At 37.4% G+C, this 12678-nt stretch overlaps 1 protein-coding gene across 8 annotated transcripts in view; it reads right to left on the bottom strand.

The window, feature by feature from the left end:
* The window catches only part of LOC136039958 (activating transcription factor 7-interacting protein 1-like), a 114196-nt gene that overhangs the window by 49117 nt on the left and 52401 nt on the right, over positions 1 to 12678 (bottom strand). The window contains exon 1 of one of the 8 annotated variants that reach the window (XM_065723979.1): positions 12038 to 12143. The exons of 6 other annotated variants lie outside the window; for them this stretch is intronic. The gene's annotated coding sequence lies outside the window, so the exon portion shown is untranslated. Of the gene's footprint in view, positions 1 to 7030; positions 7131 to 12037; positions 12144 to 12678 lie in introns of those variants that run through there. One more of the 8 variants, XM_065723973.1, reaches the window with a different exon arrangement.

The following is a 12678-nucleotide window of genomic DNA, read 5'->3' as shown; positions in this document are numbered from 1 at the left end:
ACTGTTGTTTGGATTAATTCTAAAAGTAACAGTTTATTCTAATAACGAATTCATGAAAATATCGAAATGAGCCTGAAATCTGTCGAAATGAGAAGAATGTGGCGTTGGATTGAAATGACAGGCGCACCATTAGAACATATCACTGTCAATAATTTTTCCCCAAAGAATAAATTTTCCTAAAAAAATTTTTCCACAAATAATTTAATTAATAAATTAAACCATACATTTTCCCCAAAGAATGTCAAAACTCGGGATATCTTTGCTTGTATAAGGGGTGACAATGCAGGAGAAAGAAAATGTTAAACTACAATATCAATTTTTATCGTATAACACCTTCAAGTAGCCTCCCTCCCCTTCTTAAAAAACAAGAAACATCGCTTTTTTGCATCGTTAGCATGCGTTTCGCATTTTTTCTGAGGCAGTCTTAGCAGGCTGTCGCAAGATTAAAGGTGACCCATTTAAAAGCTACTACCTCTATGTATGCCTCTTATTAAGTCATCTTAAGTGTCATATGGTACCAAATTTGGCTCTTTCAGGAGTCATTTCTGGAGTATGAACTCTGACAAGCATAATAAGGATAAAACTACAATCTCACCGATCTAAATCCTAACCCGGATGCTTATAATCCCCCTCTTGTACCTCCCCCTCCAAGCCTCTTTAGTATGGGAATACTGAAATACACTTTAGAAAAAACGTCCAACGAAAAAAAAAATATACTTGTGTATTAAAAGTTACCAAGAACATGGACGGTAAAAGACACTTGAGAGCCTTAAATTTTTCTTCTATCTTCTGCAGTGTGCTTATAGAACTTTCTGCTCCGAACCAAACATCATGCTTACTGGGGCCGGTTTTGTGTTTTCAGCAACATGGTAGTACTGTATCAGATTAACGACGCTTCTTGACTACTAAGGTCCCTGCGTCGGCCCTGCAGGGCATTGCTGCAGCATGATTCGATCTCTGGGTCCCGTATTACCAAGCTAAGGTCAAACACACTGTGCCACCACAGGACGCAACATGTTAATTATTAGAATTCTACGGATATTTGAAGGCATCACGTGTCCGTTTATTTGAGCTAATTTTGTAGATATATCTTGCATAACTTGCGAAGCAGTGATTTTTATTAGTTTCAAGTTTCAATTTCGCTCTTTACTTTCGCAGGAACTGCTCTTTATAAAATTAATTATTGTCATATAACCAAATAACTTAGACTAAATATAGTTTTCTTAAACAATCTTGTATAGCGGGTCGAAAGCCCATCAGGCAAAGGGGGAGGGGGAGTAAAATGAAGCGATTCCCTGCTAGGACTTAGATAAGTAAGTATTTACGATTGTTTTAAAATCGGTTTGAAAAAATTTTGGGCTTCCTTCAGATGTTCTTTTGTTCTGTAACTTTACCATACTTAGTTCCAGTATTTGAAGTTGCAGCTAGATTCGAAAAGTATACCTAATAGATATTTCGACAAATTTTGGATTGAACTTTGAAATTTACATTACTTCTTAAAAAGAAGCATAATTTCCCGAGTTCTAAAATTTGGGAATAATATTAGACTTAAGAAAATGATAGCCACATCTAGACTTTGTTGAAGGGTCCATTGCGAACAAGTTCCTGTTCTCCAGGTACATTCTATCTGCGAAGATCCCAGACTTGCGCAACACTTGTACTGCCCATTTGTCACGAGGAACTTCTAACTTTTTTAATTTTAAATAATAAGAGAAAGTCATTTCAATATACTAAAATTCATGCTCCATTGCGGATCTAATTTTACATAAAATTACTCAAGTTGAAGGTTTAACTCACCAAGATTTAACAAATAATGTCAGCTTCCAATTATTAGCGGTTGTACAGCCCAGATATCGCCTTTGGAGAAAGTCATTGAGTCCTGTTTCTACACGAATAAAATGACGTAAGTTCCATTTTGAAACATTTTGAGGAGGAGCCTTAACCAATCATTGGATTATTGCCATTCTCAATAATAGATAGTCAAACAGTAAAGTTGGAAAAGTTAGTACGTTGGCATGTTAAACTTGATATTTTTTAGCGATTGAATAATGCCCCACTTTTTTTATTTTAAGTCTAATATTATTCCAAGAATATTTTTATGGGTATTGATAATAATTACAAGGTTTCAGATAGCCAGATCACCCAACTGAAGTTCGTATTACAAATACAACACATAAATTTCAGGCTTAATAACTAGCAAAAGGAAACAAAAATCTTAAACGGGTGTCATGTAATTAATCACGTTTTCATCAGGGATATAGTTAGGAGAACTACAAAAAATTACTTTAGCCTCTATAAATGGAAATATTTTCAAGGTACTTGTCGGTTATTCGAAACACGCCCAAGAATTGAAGTTACGTCAATCCTAATGAAATATAACGAAGCATGATGATAAAATAATACTTTAGAAACAAAATTACGAAAACCTACCCTAAACTAACCTAACCTAAAGCAACCTGAACCCCCCCCCCCTAATTTGCAAATATATAGCCCAAATTATATAATTCCAATGCATTCTGTCAAGGTCCAATGCATTGTATCATCCGTCACTTGTTTTTGTCAGCTATGAAACCGGTTTTCTGAGATACAACCTCAGCGTAATTCTTGAATGTGTTTCAATAATCCGCAAGTACCATTTTCAATATGTGTTTATCGGTAAGTTTATCTGCTTCTTGAGCTGAAAGGGAGATGCCTCCTGGCTAAATCAAGCGCTTACGTTATTTTACAATTGTAACTGATTCAAACTATAAATTATTAGTGTTTAAAGTACAATTCTGATATTAGAGGGGAGAGGGGCAGCTTCCCCTCAAAGGTGACGAATTTGTGTAATAGTTCATAAAACTGTTTTTTCTACTCTTATAGCTAGAGATTCAGATTTGCCCCTTGTGTCAGTCACGATAGATCCCAAGCTACCTCCAACTGGGCAAATATGACTCCATAGCTGTGAAACTTCTCCAATTGTTGTACGACACGAAGGCTGGTTTAGTATTAGCATTTGCTTTAAAATACGATTTGATCTTAAACGAAGCGTTGCTGTTTTATTACAACGCTGTCCCTTTTCGTTACAAAGAACAAGTTACAAAGAATAGACCCACATTTTATGTCTCCAAATTAATTGCTGCGGTACTGGCACAGGGCCTTGATTATAAACTATGTTGAATCCGTTTCTCCTTAACATGTAGTTTACTAGTAATGTTGGTGTTGCCTCATTTTCGAAACTCTTCATCTTTCACCGTCACGACCTCTATGCTGGTCATTAAATATTTTGACAATAACAATGGTAGACCCTTCCATCAATCTTTAATTGAACCATCTGTGATGAATTAAACGACTTCTTTCAACACAGAATCGCAATTCCTGTGGTTTCCTTGTACCTTATACGACTTGATTTCAATCTGTTCTTTAGAATATTCTGCTGTTTCATTAATTTTAGAGTTTATTTCTATCGAGCATCTTGAATTTCCTATCATTTACTGGATATTAACCTTCGGAAAGAACGTCGCTTCGGTATAAAACGCGTTGTGTTCCAATTAGACGGCCAATGTGGTCAGTCTCAAAGAATTGGGGGTCAAAATTTGAAGTTAAAAAAAAACGCAGAGTTGAGAAGTGATGCCCCAACTCACATACAGAATAATTTATGTCCGTTTGAAGTTTTATTGTTTGCTCCTTACTTTAAATGGATAAACCTTGTTTTTACTATTTTTCAGAACGGACTGACCTGGTAGCAAATGGCCTTGCTTAAAAACATATTTCATAAGCATGCAAGTTGCGTCTGTATTAACTGAGTCACTCATAAAGTCTAAATTAGTCAAGTTGGACTATATTAATGTAAACAAACCAAAAGCGAGAGACAAGGTTTCAAGTATATACTGTAGGCCAAACTTTGACAACGAGTGGAAAGAAGTCATTAAATGTCTAAATACAATGGAAAACAAAATTGAATTCTAGTGGCAGGAGCCCCACGAAACCATATCGAAGCAAGTGCTTGATTACAAGTGTGGTGGTGGGGAAGTGCCCTGAATAGTGAAAACAGCTTGATTGCAAAACGAGGTTAAGTTGGTTGTAAAACTTGAAAAAGACCAGGAAGAATTAACCATACCTTCTGAATTTGTTTCCAAGGAGAAGAATGGTTTCTAAGCCGCTGGATTGCCTCATTTAAGTCAGAAGGTGACTTTTGAGCTATAACGGCAGTGTGACAAATATGTCTGGTAAATCCTTCGTAAATTTCCTGAGTATCTGGGAATAAAATATCCGAAAACTCCAAAAATCAAACTCGGTACTTGTTAATGAAACAAAACACACTCAAGAACTACACACTCAAGAATTACACTTATAGTTCATCTCCCCCCCCCCCTAATGTGCAAACATACAGCCCAACTTACATATTTTCTATCTATTTTGTCACTTGTCTTTGTGGCTAAGAAAACCGATTTTCTTAGATCTAACCTAAGCGTAATTCTCGAGTGCGTTTCGTTTAATTAACAAGTACCACACCACGAACTCTATCGTAAGTCGTTCTGACCATATGCGACAGTCTCGTTTGGGTATATTGTTCTTTGGGCATTCTGACTCGGACTTCGACTCAATGTAAAGTGACAAGTAAACCTAAATTGATGGTGTTGTCGCATAGAAAGATTGAAGCAGATAAAACATTTGAAATATACTTTGAAATACTGCATTAGAAGTAAACACAACCCAATAGTACAAAGCCATCTTTGGGATCCCAAGCTAGTCAACCCATGACCTCAGGCTCTGTGGGGCTGTGTCAACTTCAGAAACATTGTTATATGATACATAGGCCATTTTGAACAAAATAGCTAGATCAAAATTCTGACCGAAAAAAGGGCACGGAGGGGGAGGTTGCCGTCCAATAACTCTTGTCTCTTAAAATAGAACTCAAATTTTCAATTTTTAAACAAATGAGTCCCTTCTAAAGTTTATACGACCACCCCTTACATAAAAACCATATATATCTATTATGTTTAATCTTCCACTCTCACAGGCCAAAGATTCTTTGTGGGGGGTCTAAAGTTCTCTTATTTTTTCTCTGCTTCTTTTGAATATATTAACATTCAACAGGCACCCCCAAGGGCAAAACATTCGACACACATCCAGGGCTCTGAAGGGGAGGGGGGGTGTCGACCCCGAAGTTTTTGTTATCTAGTCTTTAAACTATTTTGAACAGAATACCTACCTCAAAACTTTGATCGGATACACTTGGGAAAAGTAGGCATGAAGGGCGGGGGAAGGTCTAGTTACCCTCCAATCAATTTTGACTCTCAAAAACGGAACTAGAACTTTCAATTTACAATCAAATGGGCCCTCTCCAAAGTTTATACAACCATCTCTTCCATTACAACCCTATTTGCCCACGGGACATAACTTACATCACACAACCCGGGGCTCTGGGGAAGGGGGTGTCAAACTTGGAGTTTCTGTTATCTGATCTTGGAACTATTTTGAACAAAATAGATATCTCAAAATTTTGATAGGATGCATTTGGGGAAAAGAGGGCGTGGTAAAGGGGCTAGTTGCCCTCCGACCCTTTTCACTCTTAAAAAGGGCACCACCACGTTCAATTTCCAATCGAACAAGTCCACACCGAAGTTTCTACGACCACCCCTTCCGAAAACATTATATCCCCAGGGCATAACCTACAACACCTGCCCCCGCGCCACACCAGCCTAGAGTTTCGTTATCTGGTTTTCGAATTATTTTGAATAAACTACTTGTTTCAAATTTTGATCAGGTGCATTTAAGGAAGTTGCCCTCTAGTAAGGTCTAGTTGCCCTCCAATGACTTCTGACTCTTAAAAACGAACTAGAACTTTCTATTTACAATCAAATGAGACTCCTCCGAGTTTATACGACTATCCCTTCCATAAAATCCTTATATGCCCGCGGGGTATAACTTTCAACACATGCCCTGGGCTCTGGAGGGGTTGCGTCCACTTCAGAGTTTTTTTTTATATAGCCTATGATCTATTTTGAACAAAATGACTATCTCAAAATTTTGATCAGATACATTTGACGAAAAGAGGACGTGCGGAGTGGGGCTAGTTGCCCTTCGATCGCTTTTCACTCTTAGAAAGGGCACTAGAACTTGCAATTTCCAATCATACGAGCCCTTTCCGAAGTTAAATACGACTACCAACATCGTAATAACCTTATATGCTCCCGAGGCAGAACTTACAACACCTGCTTCCGGGCTCAGGAGGATTGTGTCTAACCCCAGAGTTTTTGTTATCTGATCTTTAAACTATTTCTAGACGGCTATCACAATATTTTTATCGGATACATTCTTGGAAAATTGTGTGGGGGGATAGTCGCCCCCGATCACTTTCGACTCTTAACAAAGCCACTAGAACTTCCGACCTCTAAATCGAATGAGCCCCATCCAAAGTTTTAATGACCATCCCTTCTGTACGAAGGGCCTCAGAGAAAAAAAAAACAAATACTAAACATTAAAGGCTTATGGCCTTTACTATAGGCAACGCTATGGCGTTGTCTCTTTAAATATAAGAGAGAAATATATTGGAATGAAGGTTTCTTAATAAAAGTATGCCTAAAAATCTTTGACATCCATCTCAAATGGATACTACTAACATTTCTCCGAGGCTGTAACACGATTTTCTTGTCCATTATTCAACGATCTTGCGTAAGGCACTCCAAAATGAATCTCAGCTGAAGGCAAATGGATGACATAGCGGTTGTACAGCCCATTCGTCTCTGTATAACTTTTCATGTGATTAGTCATTTTTCCTAATGTACTTGAAACTTTTATCAATGGGCTGTGGTTGGGGTTCTAATAATTAATATACATTAATGCTAGAAGGTAAAGTTTTAAGTTCGGATACAGTGTATAGGTATCCCTGTTTGTCTCATAATATTTAAAAGCTATTTAAATAAAAAGATACAGAAGGAACCCACAGTTGCAGGTATGTCTATGAAGAGTAAAAAAAATTCCTATTTGGCTTTAATTAGCATACACGGTAAATATTTAAAACACTGCACTCTGAGGAAATAATTACCAGATGATAAGAATACTTCCAAAAACAGTGCTACAAAGCTGGAAAGACGAGGAACATTCTCTTTTTGATGCCAGCAATAGACTAGGTGGCGAATTGATCGGATCATTCGCATGTAACTTAACCTCAGAATTGTGTGCGCGAGCTCATCGGCAAAGTGCCAAGACTAAGTTTCACTTTTGATCCAGATAAAGAAAAAAAGTGAGTTAAAGCTACTTAAAAAATACTAAATTGAGATAGACTGAGGTAAACTCGATATATTTAAACAACTTAGAGATGCAACCTACTACCATTCCTTTAGTAGCAGAGACAAAAATTGCGTCCCATGTATTTTTTATTCCTAACCACCTCGTATGGAAGATGTGGTCGTAGAAATGTTGGAGGGGCTTATTTGATATGAAATCCTAAGTTCCAGAGCCTTTTTTAATGGAAAACAAGAGCTAAGAGCTCATATGGCACTTATGACGAGGTCGGAAGTGCCAAGAGCTCATGTGGCATGAGCTCTTGCAAAATTCTAAGAGTCAATAGATTGATTTAAAAGGAAAATTAGAGGCTTAATTTTGGTCGGGATTTAAAATAAGAGCTCTAAGACACGAGGTCCTTCTAAATATAAAAATTAATTAAGAACCGATCACCCACTCGTAAGCCCCCCAGAGTTTAGAATCTCCCTTCAGCCCCCCAGATTGTCGCATCGGGGAAAACGTCTTTATCAAGTAAATGTGTGCAGTTCCCTGACACACCGGACTGGAGGATCCAGTCTAGTAACGTCAATCACGTATCTACGAAATTTGATTATTCTACCCGCCAAGTTTCAGTCCGATCTCCCCACTTTAAGCGTTTTCCAAGATATCCGGTTTCCCCCTCCAACTCCCCCAAATGTCACCAGATCGAGTTGGGATTTAAAATAAGAGCTCTGAGACACGAGGTTCTTCTAAATATCAAATTTCAATAAGATCCGATCACCCTTTCGTAAATTAAAAAACCTCATTTTTTTCATTTTTCCTCTCCCTCCAGCCTCCCAAATGTTCGTTGCGGGGAAACGACTGTTATCAAGTCAATTTGTGCAGGTCCCTGACATGCCTAACAATTTTCATCGTCCTAGCACGTCCAGAAACATCGAACTTGCCAAATCACTAGAAATCCCCCCCCAACTCTCCTAAAAAGAGCGAATCCTTTCCAATTATGTCTATCACGTATCCAGAACTTGTGCTTATTCTTCCCATCAAATTTCATCCAGATCTCTCAACTCTAAGCGTTTTCTAAGACTTCCGGTTTCCGAGATTTCCGTTTCCCCTCCAACCCCCTATGTCCCCGGATGAGAAAACGGAACATCTGAGACATAAGATCTTTCTATATATCAAGTTTCATTAAGATCCGACCACCCATTCGTAAGATAAAGATACCTCAATTTTCTCGTTTTTCAAGATTTCCGTTTCCCCCTCCAACTCCCCCCAATGTCCCACTCGGTCTAACTGTGTTTTTCTTTCGTTCCGGATCTGGTCGTCATTTAAACAAGACCTTTAAAGCACAATATTACCCCTCCCTAGGCCCTTCTTATCCGAACGTATGCGATCGAAATTTAAAGAGAGTCATTTTCTTCAAAATAATCAAACGGTCAAAGAGATATGCCTCCAGGCTTGAAAAAACACAACCCCGGGGTAAGGGTTGTCAGCTATGAAATTTGTCCATTGTTAGCATGTAAGGTTTTATGGAAGGGGTGGTCTTATAAACTTTGGAAGGGGCTCACTTGATACAAACTGAGAGTTCCAGTGACCTATTTAAGAGTTAAAAGTGATTAGACGTCAGCCATCTCCTCCACGCTCTTTTCTTCTCAGTACATTCGATCAAGACTTTAAAATAGGCATTTTGTTCAAAATGGCGCAAAGGTCAAACAACTACCGCTTCGGGGTTGACACCCCCAGCTTGTTGGGTAAGGGCTGTAAGTTATGCAAGCTGCCAATTGCTAACACATAAGATACTTTGTTGGAAAAGAGGGCATGTTTATCCTGGGTATCCAAATAAGCTAAGGGTATTAAAGTAAAACTTTAAAGGAAATGTTGAGAGGGATGCCGAAAACAAACGAAACACACTATATACTTGTTGGTTATCAAACATTAATATTAGCGATATCTACGGGTATTGCTATACATATAAGGATCGCTGAGGGTATTAAGTTGAAGCTTTCATGGTATGTTAGGGAGATCTTGAAGATAGACTGGAGGACAACCGCACCTCTCTTTGCCCTTTTCAGTCGCCCCCTCTGCTCAACATTGATCAAAATTTTTAAACTGACTTTGTGTTCAAACTAGTCAAAAGGTCTAATAGCTATGCCTCAAGGGATGAGACATGTTCCCACAGCCCAAGGGGAAAGACTGTAAATTATGAACTTTGCCCACAGTTTACATGCAGGATTTATCATTAAAAAGGGAGAATGTTTAATTCTGGATGTATCCGAAGAGTCTAAGGGTATTACATAAAGTGAAACATTGGAAAAGTTCTTTGGGTATGTTAAACTATATGAAAAGGCATTATGTACATTCAGTGTATCAAAAATGAGGATCAAAGATATTTTAAGAACGATGGAGGGTATTAGGTTGGAATTTTCAGGATAATGATCAAAACACACTATGTACTTGTTGGCTATGAAAAGTTAATATCAGCGATATCTAAGGGTATTGCTATTCACATAAGGATACGGCTGAGAGTTTTAAGTTGAAGCTTTCATGGTATGTTGAGAAAATCTTGGAGATTATTTGGAGGAAAACCACCCCCCTCTCTGCTAGGTCCCTAAATAGTTTTATTCAGCCTAAGACTAAAGTGATTACAAGACTTTGAATATTTTCCACCATGCAAGTCCACAAGGTTCGTGGTGCTCAAGAAGGGAGAAAAAGTAATGCCAGAAAAAATTGAAACTAATTTTGAATGTGACAATTTGCACTTAAAAGAAATGTAGACAGAGAAACAACTTTGTTTGGGAGTATATTTACTTTGAGGAGAGAGATTTTACTCGGGAAGACTTTTTCTCGGAGAGGGAAGTTTCTCGGGATGAACCTTCAAGGGAAAACTTTACCCAAGGGAATTTATCAAATTCCTAAACGGATTCATTTTGTTTGTCTAACTTTCTCTTTGTCGACTCAATTTTACATGTAGATATGTTCCAAGAAACGTTTTCAAATGGTTTAGTTGTCTGGGGGATATCCATGGTAGAAATTCTCAATGGGGAAATTTTCCGCGGGAGATATAAGTGGGGGAGAGACTTTCCAGGGAAAATCTTTCACGGAGGGAAGATTTCGGCATGATTTGAAAAACTAACAAAATTTAAATGAGAAATCGGTGTTTTTTCAAATAAAAGTAGGCTAAGGAGAATTTTCAGGTGGGATACACTTTTTCAGCGGGGGAGGGGTGGAATTTACGCGGGAGGAAATTTCCATGGAGGAATTTTCGTGGGGATAGAGACATTAAACGGGGGAAGGGTGGATTTTCCAGAATTATTTGCAAAACGATCAGAAATTAAATAAAAAACAAGTTTTTGAGCTGTAAGCAAGGAGCAACATTAAAACTTCAAACGAAAATAAACTATTTCGTGTATGATAGGGATGCCCCCTCCTCAATGACTTACTCTTTGCATTAAAATTAAACTTTTTGTCCCAATTCCTTAAGAATAACTCCTGAAACACAAGGGTTATTTAATTGGGATAGTAACCTTTTTCAAAAGTGATAAAAGCTTTTGTAACAAGAAGTTGTTGTTTTTTAATACTAAAAACACTAGCTTGAAGAGCGAGGTATTATTTGCAAAACAAACAGAAATTAAACAAAAAAAGTTTTTTCACCTGAAAGTAGGGAGGAACATTAAAACTTAAAACGAGCAGACTATTTCGTATATGAAAGGGGGTGTCACATTCAACTTATCAAAAAGGGCTAGAACTTTATTTAAACCTCAAAAAACGGGTTATCTGATTATTTTGTAGTTAGGGATGGAGGGAAGTGCCTCAAAAGGTGCATTTTTAAGGCCAAAACATCCCAACTCTCATTGAGCTTACAGACAAATACAGAATTAGTCCTAATGGAGAGACGAGGAGAGGTAGGAGCTAGAAAATGGTAAATAGCCCCCAGGGCCACAACCAGGATTTTCAGAGGGTACTTTACGTAGAGGGGCTATTTTCCGCGGAGTAATTTTTGCCAATTTCTTTGATTTGTATTATTTTTTATCCATGCTTCTCGTCAACAAATATATATATAATTCCAAAAAAAACTTCGAAATAAGCAATTTTTTGTGTATAGGCAAGGGCTATATCCTGGCATTATTGGGGTTGGGGAACAAGTGCAATGATAACATTTATTATACAAGATAAAGGCATTCAATGGGAAACCAATGTATGTATCAATTTGCTAATTGATATTTGTGTTACAGCAAAACATCCCAAAATGGGCGCAGAAAAGTAGAGTTTGACTTAGAATTCGGCTAAAATACTTGGAACTACTGTGCCAACGCCTATAATGTAGGCTAAGAAAAGCAGTTTAAGCCAAACTTGGAAAAAAAAATATTGAAAGTCTGTACAGACTATCTTCACTTAATTTCTAAAGTCTTAAAGTCATATGAACCGATCATATTTCCCACTCATGTGGATGGTGTTCACATACTTCAACAACTTGGATCACTGTTCGTGATTAAATGTATTCTTATAAGTTGTATTGTGTCTGGTAAAAAAAAGGCAACCGGAGCGGTTGTACAGCCCATTGATGAAAGAGGAGTTACTAGCTTCTTTTTAAACAAGAACTACCAAATTCTTGTCAGAGTTGAAACTGAGTACGGAAAGAGGAAGATTGACATTGACAAAAATAAGTTAATTAATTTTGCCGTTGAAATTAGTCTTTCATTTCTTTACATAGCCTGACTTGTCACGATGTTGAAAAACCATTGCAAGGCAAATGAAATTCTCAGAAACGGTTAACAGCCAGAGCCCAAGCTATCCATGTATGTAAACGTTTTTACAAGAAATTCAAACCTACCTATTACTTCCTAACAATCAACGAGACTTTAAGCAAAATCTTATTTGTCTTATCATCAACATCTTATCATTCATTCACTAAAGTCAATTTACGACTGAACATCATTCATGAAAAGAATGGAATTACCCGTACCCGTCGCTCCTACTGAAATATGGCACAACGCCAACTGCAATGAATAATTTAGTCATTACGAATTAGTGATTTCTGACACATTGACTAATGATTTTTTTCCGGGGATTTGTTTAGGTAAAATGATGATGGTTTTTTTAGTATTCTGAACGAATTGCTCATGAGAAGTATGCGCCAAATAATGCCAGGAAAAAATGACACCTGAAACTGAGCTAGCTTGAATTTCTTAGAATAATAAGATCGTACACACGAATTTACTGATTTGACGGCTGGTCAAAGACTATTGAAATCCATGTAAATTAGTCTTTTTATATTTTGGAGGCTACTTAGGGACTTTTCTAATCAAAATTCTGTTTTATTGTGGTGGATTTTGTTTTTCAGCAAAAGTACTAGTTTATCAGAATTCCCTGTTTGAGGAAGTATCATGAATCAGTGTATATGAACTAGCTCTTTATATATATAGCAAAAACGATGAAACAATAATTTTGGTTTTTTAAGTGTCATTTAAGTTA

The sequence above is a fragment of the Artemia franciscana genome, chromosome 20, assembly GCF_032884065.1.
Source record: "Artemia franciscana chromosome 20, ASM3288406v1, whole genome shotgun sequence".
Classification (NCBI taxonomy): Eukaryota; Metazoa; Arthropoda; class Branchiopoda; order Anostraca; family Artemiidae; genus Artemia; species Artemia franciscana.
This window is presented reverse-complemented; position numbering and strand designations above follow the sequence as displayed.